The sequence below is a fragment of the Schistocerca piceifrons genome, chromosome 1, assembly GCF_021461385.2.
Source record: "Schistocerca piceifrons isolate TAMUIC-IGC-003096 chromosome 1, iqSchPice1.1, whole genome shotgun sequence".
In the NCBI taxonomy this organism is placed as follows: Eukaryota; Metazoa; Arthropoda; class Insecta; order Orthoptera; family Acrididae; genus Schistocerca; species Schistocerca piceifrons.
The window spans coordinates 858,261,939-858,277,281 of NC_060138.1; the positions used below are offsets into that span (position 1 = coordinate 858,261,939).

The 15,343-nt window shown below is 44.3% G+C and overlaps 1 protein-coding gene and 1 non-coding gene across 3 annotated transcripts in view; both read left to right on the forward strand.

The window, feature by feature from the left end:
• LOC124715789 (matrix metalloproteinase-2-like) overlaps positions 1-15,343 on the forward strand; it is a 912,762-nt gene that overhangs the window by 516,053 nt on the left and 381,366 nt on the right. The window lies entirely within an intron of this gene.
• On the forward strand, positions 860-933 carry Trnat-ugu. The gene has a single exon. It is a non-coding gene; the product is annotated as a tRNA-Thr (tRNA).

The window sequence follows — 15,343 nt, forward strand, 5'->3', positions numbered from 1 at the left end:
ATCCACATCATACAGTAACATACGGCGAGCGCAATGGCTCTTCGTGCACAACACACGTTTTAACAGTACCCCACATGTGGCAGTTCTCTGTATCCGCTGCACCCTGTAGTGTAAAATGTGACCCCTCAGTCCGTAGAATACTGCCCGGCCATTTGTCATCAACTTCGATCCGTGCCAGAAACCAAAGAGCAAATTCGAAACGTTGTGGCGTATCATGAGGTTTCAGTTGCTACACCGTCTGGATATTGTACGGGTACCAGTGTAAAACAGACTACAAAGCTTTCCGTACTGTTGACCATGGGATGGACAAGTCTCGTGACACTGGACGAGCTTTAGCCCTACCCGGGGAACGTGCTGCATGGTAAGTTACAGGAACAGCAACCCCGTCAATAACTTCCACCGGGATAGGACGCCTTCCTCTTGCTGATGCTACACCAAGGTCACACGTGTTTTAGAATTTCTTTATCATCTTATTTAAACCACCTCAGACCTCTCAGTCGGGGATACCCCTTCAATTCAGCCCTGTAATTTCTGCGGTTCACATAAAAGAGTCTCACTAACAACACGCTGTTTTCTTCTCTATAGCCACTTTTTCACTCACATTATGGACTGTCAAATAACAGCCTGAATGTCAGACCGTCATGCAAACGATGTACAGCGCCAGATTTCCAGGGGGTGGCCAAAGTAGGGATTTTAATTTTTTTATATATACTAAGATGGTATCGGTGACCAAGCAGCTCGTTAGAATTAAATTACAATGAAATGAAAACCATTAGCTGCTTACAGGCGTTGATATACGTCAACGGGGACAGATGAAAATGTGTGCACCGACCGGGTCTCGAACCCAGGATCTCCTGTGTCCTCGGTGGCTCAGATGGATAGAGCGTCTGCCATGTAAGCAGGAGATCCCGGGTTCGAGTCCCGCTCGGGGAACACATTTTCATCTGTCCCCGTTGATATATGTCAACGCCTGTAAGCGGCTAATGGTTTTCATTTAATTGTAATTTCATTAATTTTTTTCCAGCGTAAATCGATTCCGCATTAACGCGTTAGCGTATGTGCCAAGTTTGGCTGCCATAGGATAATTACAGTCTGCAATGGACCTCCTCGAGTAGTGGCACTTTAATTATAACCAAGCGGTAGCTGTCGAGTGCCACAAAAAGTGCGCAGTCGCCATAAGAAGTGAGTAAGAGGCGGTGACCGCCGTCGACCTGTGATCTCCGCTCGCCGCCGTCCACTCAGTTCAGACGGTGGCAGCGCTAAAGAACGACCGCGCCGCCGTCCTCGGCTCTCCCGTGGACTGATATACACACTCGCAGGCGGGCTCATTACGCGGCCTGAGTTAGGGGGCCGCGCCCGCAGTAAACACGGCGTGCTCTCGCGCCGCTATCACGCCGGAGCCAACCCGCAGCCACAGTCACAACAGGCGCTGCCCCGAGGACTAACCGTGACGTTATTACTCGACCACTGTACTATTGCACCTGAGAGCGAGGGCGCTTCGGTCGGCTTACCGTGGATTTATATCGTGATATTTCACGCTGATGCCCTGCACCACTTGACAGTATATATGCAACTGTCTTGAAATAATTCACAGTGCGATACCTTTTCCTTAGTCTCACTGTAAAGTCACCGCGAGTTCCCGGTAACGGCCACGAGAGGCCTTTTGCAATAACATCGTGGTCGGCTAGTGCAGCTGCACGCAGGCATCTCGCCGGCGCAGGTTTCCCTTTTACCGTTCTGAGTGCACTCGTCGGCAAATGACACATTGTCGGACTTCTAGCGCGGGCACGCCTTCGATCGGGTTGATTTGGGGGAGGAGACCAAACAGCGAGGTCATCGGTCTCATTGGATTATGGAAGAATGGGGAAGGAAATAGGCCGTGTCCTTTCACAGGAACCATCGTGGCATTTGCTTGAAGCGTTTTTCAGAAATCACGGAAAACCTACATCAGGATGGCCGGACGCGGGATTAAACCGTCGTCCTCCCGAATGCGAATCCAGTGTACTAAGGCATGCTTTTGAAATCTATTCTTTGTTTCGTAGTCGTAAGTCATAAAATAAAGCATAAACTCAATTAATTTTTCATTATTTGCCATTTCTTGCCGCTGACGTTTCAAGTCACTCGCGTATATCAGCAATCGTCATTTACGTTCTTTCATTCTTCATTCTATTTTTTATACGAGACAATCGTGTAAGCACTTCATAATATTATAAATATTTTCAGTCAGCCAGAGGCCATTTTCAGACTGCCAACAGATAAAGAGAAGAGGCAAAGAATTCTTCTACATCTACATGCTACTTTGCAATTGACACTTAAGAACCTGGCAGAGGGTGTATCGAACTACCAGGTGATTCTAATCAAAGTGCAGCTGCTCACGGAGGTCCAGTTTGGGCTGTAATTATCGTATAGCAGCAAAACGTTGTGGATTTCCTAATGCGTTAACGCGGAACCGATTTTCGCTGAAAAAAATTTGTTCCAGTTTTGGTCATCAAGTACCAATCGGGCACTGTATAGCATCTCATTGACTTCTCCGGTGCTCACACTAAAAAACTGTGTGAGTGACGGTCAATAATGAAATCAACATTATATCGTTCTCTTTGTTTGACCTTTTCTGCCCAGCAGTTCGTAATCCATTCTATACGCAAACATTTCTATAAGGCTTTCTTACAGTCACAGCACCAAGTTTGCACCTGGTCTAAATTGGAAATAATTTTTTTCAGAGGAAATTGATCTCGCATTAACTTATTAACGCAAACATTTCTATAAGACTTTCTTGCAGTCACAGCACCAGGTTTTCACCTGGTGGTCTAAATTGGAACTAATTTTTTTCAGAGGAAATTGATCTCGCATTAACTTATTAGCATATGTACCTAGTTTCGCTGCCATACTGTAAATACGGCCCACTCTGGATCTCCATAAGTAGCTGTAGTTTAGTGCTTTCGAACCGTTTCCTTACCTTCCACTCTCTAACAGCACGCGGCTAAAACGAACACTTAAATCTTGCCGTGCGAGCCCTGAGTTTTCTCATTACAATGATAAAATTTCTCTCTATTTGGGTGAGTGTCAGCAAAATACGAGTATTTTCGCATTCGGAGGAGAAAGATGGAGATTGAAATTTCGTGAAAAAATGTCGCTGTAAACTAAAACGTTCTTTTTTTGATGATTGTCACCCAAACTTTCGTATCATATCCGTTATCCTGACTCCCGTATATAGCGATAATACAAAATGAGCTGCCCTTCTTTGGACTTTTTTGATGTTCTCTGTCAGTCCAAGCTGTGAAGGTTCCCACACCGCACAGTTAGGAACCTATTGCCTATTCCAAGTATTTGCTGATAACCTGTTTTTGGTTTGCGTTGTCCACAGCAACATCTATGCACTCGTTCCAGTTAAGTTGTCCGTAACTGTAATTCCTAGATATTTAGTTGCACTGACATCCTTTGGATTTGTGCGATTTCTTTTAGTACTCATATGGGTGACCTCACACTTTCTATTATTTAGGATCAACTATCACTTTTCGCACCATGCAGGTATCTTATCTAAATCATTTTGAAATTGGTGTTCATCATCTGATGATTGTACTAGACGATAAATGACAGCATCATTTGCAAACCATCTAACAGTGCTGCTCAGATTGCAGAATCTATAAAAATCTAACATATAATTATCTGCGTAATGATAAAAGAAGATAAAATCATATCTGAGGGCACACACCGCAGTTGGCTATAATAAGGTTCACGTTCCGTTGTCAACAATACTAAAGGTCACAGTATGTAGAGGGCGATGTTTTGTACACGAGGTGAAATCATATTCAGACAGGTCACGAAAAGAATGCTGCTTCGGCAGATTCATGGTTACGCTCATTAGAGTTATGTGACATAATTTTTTAACAGTTTTAAAATTTTTAATCCAATTTTTAAAAGTCAGTACTAAAGGTGTGTTAAAGGAGAGATGTTATGGTTAGGGTAGTAACTGATAGGCACATGATATGAAAATATTTAGCGCAATATGCTGACACCGCAACGGGAACGTTATATGAGCGCTTGCAACTAGTGCCTTCAGGTATGATTTTATTCTTTTTTTTTTAACACTTCGCAGATTATATAAATTCTACAGTGACACTTTGTCTCCTCTTTCTATTTACTGATAGTCTGAAGGCAAGCAATGGTAGGTCGGAGTCAGTTGTGGCATTGTGAAATGCTCGTAATCAGTAAATCACTTAGTCCCTGTGGACAGTACGTCATTTTTTCCAAACGTTATTTCTACAGGAGTTCCATAGGTAGCTCGTAGATGGTAGTCGGCCCACAGATAGGTTTATAGGTTTATTGGTATTGCAAAAGACTTTCAACGCCACCAAGGGGTGCAGAGGTTAAAGCATACATTTCCTGACGAATAAAAAGGTCACTAATGCTGCAGATTGAATACCCAATTTCGAAGTGGTGTTTCGGGGGAGACACCTCTTGATCCGTCTATCGGGTAATCACAACGTGCTTCCTCATCTCTTGGGTGCTGTTCCTGAGGAGTTCAGTACGTGTTAGCAGCAGGCTTTATCTCTTCACTTCTCTTCCTGTCGTCATCGAGACACATAACGCAATACAGCACACTCTACAGACACCTATTACAGTGAATTAAACTAAGCAGTCATACGTAAGATGCAACAGTCATGACTATCGGAAAAGAGAGGTCAATGTCCACGAAGAAAGGGAACGTTCCCGATAATGCAAGCGAACGAACCCCTTGGTGTCAAATAACCAGTGAACCGCCCGATTCTTTAAAGCATCGACCTTCCATGCATAAAAAAGCTTCAAGTGTCTGATAACTTCACAAATGACAGACTTTGCTAAATATTTGACTTTTAAGCGTCTAAGCGAGCGAAAGTTTAGAAACGTTTCGAAATTATGTTTGAAGTTTCTTGGATGTCGCTAAGTGCACTCATTCTTAAATAGTGGATGAATGTAGTCGGAGTAATTTACGCTGACTCAAGGCTTATGCACAGTTTCTAACTGTAATGCCTGTCATTTATCATAAGATTATACCTCTTCACAATTAGATTCTCAGGGAAACTGAAATTTTTAAACTCGTTAAATAATGAAATACTGAAAATCAAATACTTGTTGCCCTTGGAATCCTCTTGATAGGCAACCTACAACTGGAACTGTGTGATCGTTTTAGTCTTCTAGTAATACAGATGGTGTACTTTCGGGTGATCAGCCGAGTTGTTGTTTAAGTTTTTTCCTCATATTATTTGGACAACCGAACCACCCGTTTTGTCAGAGCTGCGTTAAGTGTACTCGTCGCTTGCACTCCAAACAGAATATAATGTACCGCTGGTGTCGAGCCGCTGTTTATAACCTCATTAACCTCCCGGACCCGCTATGCGCTTCGACGCTTATTTGCTTTTCGGAGCTCACTATGTAATTTTATCAAACTCACATTCTCTCAGGGTTTTCTAGTTCCGATGGATGCCATGGCCACCGAGGTTTTGATGTGTAGTGCTTTAACACCTTACTTAAATTGAAACCCACATCCAGAACCGTACACAATGAACCATGAACCAGGTTAACCATTAGTAGTACAGACACTATACCAAGGAACCTATATAGCGAAGGAATGTGCACTGTTTTGAGAACTCTTGGTAGATTAAAACTGTCTACCAGACGGCTACTGTAAAGTCTGGGAGAGAGCGGGCTAGAAGCCCAGCTGTGAGGGTTGCTGGGGACTCGTGCCTGGGTTATGACCTCTAGGGAAGGTCGGAAAAAAAAATGGTTCAAATGTTTCTGAGCACTATGGGACTGAACATCTGAGGTCATCAGTCCCCTATAACTTAGAACTACTTGAACCTAACCAACCTAAGGACATCAGACACATCCATGCTCCAGGCAGGATACAAACATGCGACCGTAGCGGTCGCACGGTTCCAGCCTGAAGCGCCTAGAACTGCGCGGCCACAACGGCCGGCATACGTCGGGGCAGGGGGAGTTAGCTCACACGATTATTCGTAAGTACTTTCAGGGTTTCGTAAGACGATTGCACAAAAACTACCAGACAAACAGAAATTGACACATGTCAGTGGACAGAACCTCTCTGCAAGTTTGTAAACCACACCACAGATGCTCAACATGGGCTTCATTTGTGACTGGCAAGCGTTAATTTGAGGATGCAAGTCGTATACACGACGTTCCCGAGTAGGCGCGAAAGCAGCCCGCTTTGCGAATCTGGCAAATAAGTTGCCTACCTGCAGGTGCGAACGAATTCGATGTGATTATGCAGAGACGAGGGTTAACAATGAAACTTGAGGACAGCACAGCGTACAGGTGCAGTCTGTAATTATAACAATTCTGTTAACCACTAGTAGGTTTCTCTTTATCACTCGGACATTGAGACATAGCAATAACAAGTAGCAGTTCCCAAAGGAACTTATCGTTTCCAAATTTTCTCTTGCCGTTACGTGCGTGTGGTGTTGAAATGCCCCGGCCGATGCGAGTCTCAATCGATGAGTGGAGGCTATAGGAAGGCTGGCGAGTGAAAAAGATTCAAGAGTAGCGTCTCTTGGCTGAAAGAGGAAGTAGTACTTGCTTGGAAGAATTACACAGGGACTTCTTTTTAGTATGACGTTCAAGTGTCAGCGACGACATTGTCTTGCGGCTGTCTTAATTGAATTACACTTTGTTCCAGTTTTTTGCCAGACATTTAACTCGTCATAAACAAAGGGATGATCATGACTGCTCCCCAGCAATATTTCCCAATCGTGTGCGGAAGTATTTCGAGTCGCCGGAACCCTGTAAGACTCATTTTATCTCACGAGCGGCCGTGACCGGACTGTAGTGCGCGTGCGCGGAGCTGTCGGGCTGCTGTCTGGTGGGCGTTGCCGGAACTGTGCCGCCACGCCGCGCCGAGCCGGGCCCTGTGTTTACGGGCCGCCTCATCCACTTAGCGGCGCTGAGGAGCGCGTGCCTAGATCTGTCTGCTGGCCCCCAGTACTTCCTGCCCACAGGACGGTGGCCACATCTCGGGGAATAGCGATGAGCGCTGACGTGTCGTGTCGTGTCCTGATTCTGGTACTTCTAAAGTATTTTTATGACCGGGAATTCCTTAATTCTGCTAAATGTCAAGTCCAAGCCGAACAAGGGCCTGGGGTGAAAAGAAACTTTCACAAACGAGATCTGACCGTGAAGTGGAGAGCGTGTGGCGGCATACAAATGATACTTATTAAATTGGTTACCAAAGCTGTTCGCAGCGTTATATCGAATGAGGACTAACTTAACTTCTGTTCCTTTGATGTGTTTCAAGAAAGAAAATTAGTGTCGGCTGAAAGCTCTAACCTGCCCCTTATGTTCACTGTCATGTTTGTGTGTGCCATTTGCACATTACACAATATTTGTTATTAGAACCTCCTCAACAAGATATTAGCCTAAATTACCCATCGATAGATCTGGTCTAATGAGATTAACGGTCAGGCACTTCCAGTAGAACTTACAAGGGGAGACCACGACGTTGGGATCACAAGTTTGCTTCAAACTTTGTATATCTTCAGTGGGCCATTAAAACAACGTAATGTGCAAGTAGCAAAGTGCACTACTCTGGCATTCCGAGAAAACCGCAAGAGAATTTTTTCGCGTCTATTACGTAATGGACATATCTTTGTTAGCATTGGCTGTCAAGAGTCCTTTAAGTAGGCTGTTTAGGTTTTTATATTGGTAACGCCACGTAGCGCTCTGTATGAAAATCACTGGCTGTGCTGTGTGCAGTCTGTGGCTGGTTGGCACTGTTGGAACATTCGCTATTGTAGTGTTGGGCAGTTGGATGTGAACAGCGCATAGCGTTGCGCAGTTGGAGGTGAGCCGCCAGCAGTGGTGGATGTGGGGAGAGAGATGACGGAGTTTTGAGAGCGGATGATCTGGACGTGTGTCCATCAGAGACAGTAAATTTGTAAGACTGGATGTCATCAACTGATATATATATTTTGACTTTTGAACACTATTAAGGTAAATACATTGTTTGTTCTCTATCAAAATCTTTCATTTCCTAACTATGCCTATCAGTAGTTAGTGCCTTCAGTAGTTTGAATCTTTTATTTAGCTGTCAGTATGGGCGCTCCCTGTATTGCAGTAGTTCGAGTAACGAAGATTGTTGTGAGGTAAGTGAGTCATGAAAGATATAGGCTATCGTTAGTCAGGGCCATTCTCTTGTAGGGATTATTCAAAGTCAGATTGCGTTGCGCTAAAAATATTGTTTGTCAGTTTAGTGTTGATCAGAATAAGTAAAGAGAGAAATGTCTTAGTACGTTCAGTTTTGCTCAGCTGTTTGAAAATCAAATAACATAGAGGTTTTCCAGCACTGTCATTTATAAATTTTTTCTAAGGGGATGTTTCATATGGATGCTGGCAAGGTCGCTACGTGGAGTTACCAGCATAAAAACCTAAACAACCTACTTACAGTCCATGGTGATCAAATGGTTTGCGTTCGAGCGTCCTAAGATAAACATGTTTGAATCGACGGTTCGGCTCACACTCACACGTGAATTGTAATTTATATTTCTTTAATCACTGGTCATATTATTTAATTTATATGACCTTTGAGAGCTAATGTAATTTTTTAAAAAACTATGTATATTTCCATGAAGATTTAGTGAATTTCTTGTTACTTGGCTACTTACCAATTTTAATTAAATTTAATTATTAGAACAAACATATTTACAACTATCGACGAATAAATGAAGAAACGCATAGAGCTTTCCCACAAATGTATGCCTGTTGTGATTTGTGAAATGCCATATACATGCAATCTGGTAAGGTACCCGGAAAGTCTTTGCACTTCGACACAGACAGGCGCCATTTGGCAGTTAACCTATGTAGCGGAGAGACGTTGCTAATGTAGCAAGAACGAATAGCACAGGTGCAAATTTTTTGAACATCACAGAATTTACATTTGTACTACAAAAATGAAGGTCTGAGAGTGCGTCGAACCGTCACTTCACACACGTTCGTCTTACGGAGTTCGAATGCTAACGAGTTGACCACCATGAACTCTAACGTCCGGCGCCTACGCACAGATACACCAGTTACATAATACATGCGAAAAATTTCTCTTGCGGTTTTCTCGGAAATGCGAGAGTAATACACCTTACTAGTTGCACATTATGTTGTTTTAATCGCCTACTAAAGGTGGTGGTGGTGGTGGTGGTGGTGGTGGTGGTGTTGGGTGGTGGTGGTGGTGGCAAGTTCCTGTGGGACCAAACTGCTGATGTCATCAGTCCCTAGGCTTACTCACTACTTAATCCAACTTAAACTAACTTACGCTAAGGACAACACACACACCCAGGCCCCGGGGGAGGACTCGAACCTCTGACAGGGTGAGCCGCGCGAACCGTGGCAAGGCGCCTTACACCACGCGTCTACCGCCTACTAAAGGTGCACAAAGTATGAAGTAAATCTGTGGTCCCAACGTCGTGGCGTCGCCTTGTTGGTATAACGTGACAGTTTCATTGCACTCATTCACAGAGTAACTTTTAGTTAGATGATGCCCTATGTAAGGGTCTACAGGTTGTACGGGGCCGTACGGTAAGTAACATGCGCTCGCCAGCCGAGCTGTCTGAATGCTGACAATTTGCTTGGTCAGTACACGTGTGTCCGCCCGCAGTGCGACGCGGGAGTAAGCCAGTGGCCGCCGTCGGCAGCGCGCCGTATTACTAGCGCGGCCTCGGGCGCGAATATGTCTCTCTTCTTAGCTCACCATGGAGCCTTTCGATACGACCGTAACTAGCCGCTGTTAGGATGTCAGACACAGTGATGATGGGTGCGCATAGCGTGCATGTTTTATAATCAGCTTTTTGTTAGTAAAACTGTTTAAACTTACTTCTCGTGTTCGCGTATCGCTGTACCTCAAAGACCCACCACCTACAAATCCAGATAAATATTTCGTCTAATTATCATCCGTGGCAACAACACAAACAACCTCCTTATACTTACAAACAATAAGTACCAAAAGAAAATCGAGATCACCAGGGTAAGCTTGAGATTGAATAAATTCTTTTTCTTCACTACCAGTTTCGAAAACACAGATCTTCATTAGATCTCTGTCCAACAACGGAAAAATATTTTTTATCGTGAAATAAAAGAAATCGGTGACAGTCGCTCTTATCTAGGTCGGCGATCTAGTACTTCTCTACTGTTTTACTGCTATCATACTACGTGTTCCAGAGCAATACTTCTTCTGTTGTTATGTTTTACTTTTCTTTGGCTGTAAAGAACAGAAGATTACTTGTTCTAAGAGGAGCATACGTGAACGTGCATTCGTCAAGTTATACGCAGGCGTCATTGTCGCTTTTTATTAATTTCTTTGTTTTTCATTCGTAGGAAATAGAAAAGCAAGGTGGTCAATTTGAATGTGTGTTTTCATGATGGAAAACCAAAACAAAAATCTCAAATCACTCCTAATGGGGAGAGCAGGAAAATCCGACATTGCCTTCCTGGCGAGGTGTGAGTCGAGGCCTTCCCCCAAGATGCAGATGGTGTGTAACTGCAGCGTGTGGGCGAGTGCCTGTACCCTACTCACATTCCATGAAACACTCTAGGTCCACCTGGAACTCAATTCCAAATTCTAGTGCTGACTTTATCACAGGTCGTAGGCACCACTTCCATCCCCTCTCCTCTCCTACCTCATTCCCGTGCGCTCTCTCCACGTCCCAGCAAAAGACTGATGTTACTTTCCTTGTAGTGACTGTTTAACCTGCAGAGCCGTAGGAAACACCACCTCACTGCAGCGGCCTAGCTGCCTTGCAAAGGAAGTGATTTTTAGTGGCATTCAGTTGTTTTAAACTGGCCAGCAGTAGCAGCAGCACACATGAAATCGATTACAAGGCTACGGCTTACAGTGAGCATCAACACTGGGACAACTCCTGCGCGCAGGTACCCAGACAGGCGGCAGATGTCATCTGTGACGGGACCACTTACGTCCCTGTACTCTCATTAAAAGCTGGAGTTGGGCTAGTGGGAACAGACGGGCGCACAGTGTCCTGTGAAGTTCAGCATTTAACTACGTACAAATGTTTAGAATAATTTGTTGTACAGCGGTGGATGACCTGTCGTTACCGTCCTAGAGGTTGACATCGTTTGTTGATCACCGTTGCATGCACCAGCAAGGAACAGAAGTGGAAGCTACAAGTTACATCAGTGTTCAGTGTTACGATATGTGCGACACCAGAGCTGCGTAAGGGGAAAACGGACAAGATTCTACTAATCGTCCCACTCGCTCCCCCCCCCCTCCTCCCCCACCCACCCTACCCTCCATCCTTCCACAACGAACAACAGAGGCAACTAGCGTGGTCGGTATAAAACGTGGCAACAACACTTTGGCGGATGACAGCGAGCCAGAGATTGTTGCAAAGGTTCTTCATTCCTGGCTTTAATAGCCGGCTACGGTACATGATAACTGGTGTCAGTCGAATAACACCATCTGCAGGTATCTCTACTCAAGCACGCGCATGTTTTGGCACCAGCGTATTTTAGTAAAGGTATTTAAATATGGTCGACACTAATAGAACCAAGTCATTATTCATTGTAACTTACGATCATGGAACTGAATTAAGAATGTTTTCTTACCCATTTTGAGAAGAGGAAGAAGCGATGGGTGCTATGGAAATGAAAATGCGCGTTTGGCGTCATTGGTCGGGAGGCCCCTTGTGGGGCAGGTCCGGCCGCCTCGGTGCAGATCTTATTACATTCGACGCCACATTGGGCGACCTGCGCGCCAGATGGGGATGAAATGATGATGAAGACAGCACAACACCCAGTCCCTGATCGGAGAAAATCCCCGACCCGCCCGGGAATCTAACCCGGGCCCTTAGGACGGCAATCAGTCACGCTGACCATTCAGCTATCGGAGCGGACGGTGAGTGCTATGGTAGCCTGAGAATAAGCAGTGAAAAAGGGAATGTTTAGCCTCTATTACTGAATCAATTTATTTACAACACCACATATTTCGGATCTTCTATCATCAGTATGGTAACATGACTAACTGAAGTATTCCCGTAAATGGATAAATAGTGATGTACCTTTTTTGTGTTTGTGGGAATAGTTCGGTCATCGACTTCAGTACACCTTAAGACGGAAGTTAGCCTTTGTAAGGGTACAGGTGTCGACCCGGCATTCGACGTATAAACTCTCTCCCTTACGATTCTTGGCTGCAGCTCAGCGCGCCTCTTTGCTACGGCACAAAGGGACCGTTGACGGGGATGCCCCGTACTTCTGGAAGGTGCGGGTTGACGCCTAGAGTTCTGTTGGCGGAAGGCAGTGATTCAATCGCCCTCGAGCCGCACCCAAAACCATCACGCGAGCAGGACGCGAATATACACGAGAGCACGATCATGGGAATTGTTTCAAAAACAATAATTAATCGATTATGAATCGTTTAATGTTGGAAAGGAGACCGTACAGAATAAAATGGCAATGGGTAACTCGTTTTATATCGTGAATGATGAGTATATGATGATGTATGAGCTATACGAATGCGGTTAGAAATCTTGTTAAAATGATTTGCAATCAACGAACGAGTAAAATCGAATGTTCCATACTAGTGTAACCTGAATCACTTTCATAACTTCTCGACAGGACTGTTTTGTGTTAGTGTGAACGAAGTACATAGGCCATGTGTCGTAGGCTACACGGTTGAGACTCTAATTATCGACGCATGTACTAGGGAGTAAGTTTGCGCCTCAAGTAACTGCCTAATCTAGGTGTCCGATGCCCTAAAAAAATATCAAACAGTCGGACTGAAACATCTCCAGTAACTGATATAAAAAGAGTTGAAGCTTGAACATTTAAGTTCTGTGGCAGAGGTTGAGCACTCATTTTATCACTGCTTGTTTCGGAGATTTTTGCATAACCAAGGTCACTTGATCAGTGAAAGCCTCCCGAAAACCAGGATGGCTATTTCTTCTCGGTAAGCTCAGGTTGTACGAGGAGCAAAGGCGGTTGTCAAAGTAATGGCAGCTCTCGTATCTGCAACTCTGCATCTTTGAGAGATGGAAACTCTGGTCATTCATGACAAGGTCTGCGACCTGCTGCAAATTGAGTAGTCGGGTGGCAGTTTCTAAGCCTCTAATGAATATTGAAATCATGCAGTATAAATTGGTTGCAAGATCGTAATATGGCACAACGAGAAATGTTCCCACATTTTTTGCAACAAAAAGTTGGTTTTATGTTTGCACAACACGCAGTTAAGCCTACTGTGCCATAGTCACGTGACATTCAGTTGTTCCTACTCTTATTTTTCAGGTTAGAACTACAGGAAAGATATATGTGAACACTTCAAGTGACTACGTGCTTCCCACGATATCGATTTTATTCCCGAAGTGGAACATAGTCTTGCGATAGAGACTTGCTCTAAAACACAGGTACCTCTATCCAACGTAACCTGAAGATTGCAAGATGTAGTTCGAAGCCCTTAATAGTCGCGTCGTTCAGGTGTTTCCATTATTATGATGGATCATTTTTACCCACTGTAAAATAGTTTTGTTTTACATCGGTGCGCTGTTACACTTTGCCTTCCCATCTTCATACGGTTTTTGCACACATAATCAACTGGTGCTCCATTCCTGATACCTTATTTGTATTATTTTCTCAATAGTGTAATTAGTACATGGTTTTAGTGCCTTGCTTTCTTTCTGAGACTGATACATTGTGTTCCGTCCGTGTTCTCATATCAACGTAGTGCTGACGTACATACTTCAGTTTTGAGCAAAATTGTTCCTGACTCGCGCACTGCTGTAGATGGGACTCTGACTCTATTAATCAGAGTGAGATGTGTGCAAAATAACTGCGAAAATTAAGATGTAAAATGGCGAACAGGCGACGGCGCAGTGTTAAAAAGTCTGGAGCCGGTGGCTGAGTCACAGCGGCTGATCCCGGGACACCGCCAAGGCACGGCGGCCCAGGGATGTACTGAATGTAAAACTGGCTATCTCTGCACGTGGGTCAGATAGCCCAGCAAGTAAGCTGAAACATTGCGGATGAGTGTAGGAACTTACGACATTTGCCAATACTACCATTGATCATCAGCATCACTAGTCGAAGCGGTTACACCAAATTACCGACCGTGTTTCCACTCGTTTTCAGAGGCAGTCACGAAAATTATATGTGATAAAGGATAATAGTTTATGAAGAACGGTTACATATTGCATGTTTTGTACAACTGAGAGTCAGAAAGTTCCCCATTTTGCGTTTCGTGCAGTTTACCCATCAGCATTTATAAAAGATGTGTCAAGGGCATTTACTGTCTCTACATTTGATAATGTAGAAACAGTAAATGCCGTTGATGACAACTCGTAACAAACCAGGTTGGAATGTGAACTAAGAAGTCTGTAACGAGGTATCTGAACCGAGCAAGGAAAATGAACGTTGTACTAACGTACTAACAAGACGAATGGTAAGGTATTCTAACATGGAATCCTTTGTTGTTGTTGTTGTTGTTGTTGTTGCCGGCCGGGGTGGCCGAGCGGTTCTAGGCGCTACAGCCTGGAACCGTGCGACCGCTGCGGTCGCAGGTTCGAATCCTGCCTCGAGCATGGGTATGTGTAATGTCCTTAGGTTAGTTAGGTTTAAGTTGTTCTAAGTTCTAGGGAACTGATAACAGAAGTTAAGTCCCATCGTGCTCAGAGCCATTTGAACCATTTTTGTTGTTGTTCTTTTTGTGGTCTTCAGTCCGAAATCTAGTTTGATACAAGTCTCCATGATACTGTATCCCGTGAAAGTCTCTTTATCTTTGCATTCATTTGACTCTGCTTACTGAATTCGAACCTTGGTCTGCCTCTACAATTTTACTCCTCCCCTCCCTTTCTTCCAATACGAAATCGACGATTCTTGGACTGTGCCATACGTTCTTTATTTTTTGCCTTCATCTCGCTTTAGTACGTCATTAATGATTCAATTTACCCAGCTAATCTTCAGCATACTTCCATAGTACCACATTTTAAGAGCTTCACATTTCACTATTGCACAGAGTTACACTCCAAATACATCCGTATCCCTGATAAATAAAGGTGTGTGTTGTTTCTGATCGACAGATCCGGTGGCATATGTCCAGCCCCAATGGGAAAGTTTTTCCTGCCGTCAAGATGTTAGAGAGTTATTGCTTAAGTGTAACTGTTTCGCGCTGGGGAATAAAGCGTGTATATGTAGAACGTAAGCAGTGCAGTACTCAGCTGCCGAGAATTCTTCCGGGTTGTATGGCCGTGGTCCATGGAACTCTTCTATCCCTGACGTTTAGTCCAAAGCTACGTTGGACATCTTCGGAAGTGCTCCTGGTTGTGCTGAATCTTGCCGACTGACGAGTCGGACGTCGAAGAAC